We start from the raw sequence: 955 nt of genomic DNA, 5'->3' as shown, positions 1-955 counted from the left end.
GGTGATATCTCGGGTGCTATTAGAGATAGCGCAATAAACCGAAGTGAATTATCTGCAGGAGGCCCTGGCGCATGAATCTGTGCAACGGGAACGACCTCGGACCACCAGGGGTCGAGAAAACTACAGTCTCATGGGGCCGGATACTCAGGGTCAGGGGAAAATCCAATATAGATCTGGTGATACCTCGGGTGCTATTACAGATAGCGCAATAAATCATAGTGCATTGTCTGTAGGAGGCCCTGGCGCATGAATCTGGCCAGCGGGAACGACCTCGGACCACCAGCGGCCGAGAAAACCACCGTCTCATGGGGCCGGACACTCAGGGTCGGGGAAAAATCCAATATACATCTGGTGATATCTCGGGTGCTATTAGAGATAGCGCAATAAAACAAAGTGAATTGTCTGCAGGAGGCCCTGGCGCATGAATGTGTGCAGCGGGAACGACCTCGGACCACCAGGGGCCGAGAAAACCGCAGTCTCATGGGGCCGGACACTCAGGGTCAGGGGAAAATCCAATATATATCTGGTGATATCTCGGGTGCTATTACAGATAGAGCAATAAATCAAAGTGCATTGTCTATAGGAGGCCCTGGCGCATGAATCTGTGCAGCGGGAACGACCTAGGACCACCAGGGGCCGAGAAAACTACAGTCTCATGGTGCCGCACACTCAGGGTCAGGGGAAAATCCAATATATATCTGGTGATATCTCGGGTGCTATTAGAGATAGCGCAATAAACCAAGGTGAATTATCTGCAGGAGGCCCTGGCGCATGAATCTGTGCAACGGGAACGACCCCGGACCACCAGGGGCCGAGAAAACCACAGTCTCATGGGGCCGGATACTCAGGGTCAGGGGAAAATCCAATATAGATCTGGTGATATCTCGGGTGCTATTACAGATAGCGCAATAAATCATAGTGCATTGTCTGTAGGAGGCCCTGGCGCATGAATCTG

Source organism: Nomia melanderi, unplaced genomic scaffold (assembly GCF_051020985.1).
Source record: "Nomia melanderi isolate GNS246 unplaced genomic scaffold, iyNomMela1 scaffold0014, whole genome shotgun sequence".
In the NCBI taxonomy this organism is placed as follows: Eukaryota; Metazoa; Arthropoda; class Insecta; order Hymenoptera; family Halictidae; genus Nomia; species Nomia melanderi.
This window is presented reverse-complemented; position numbering follows the sequence as displayed.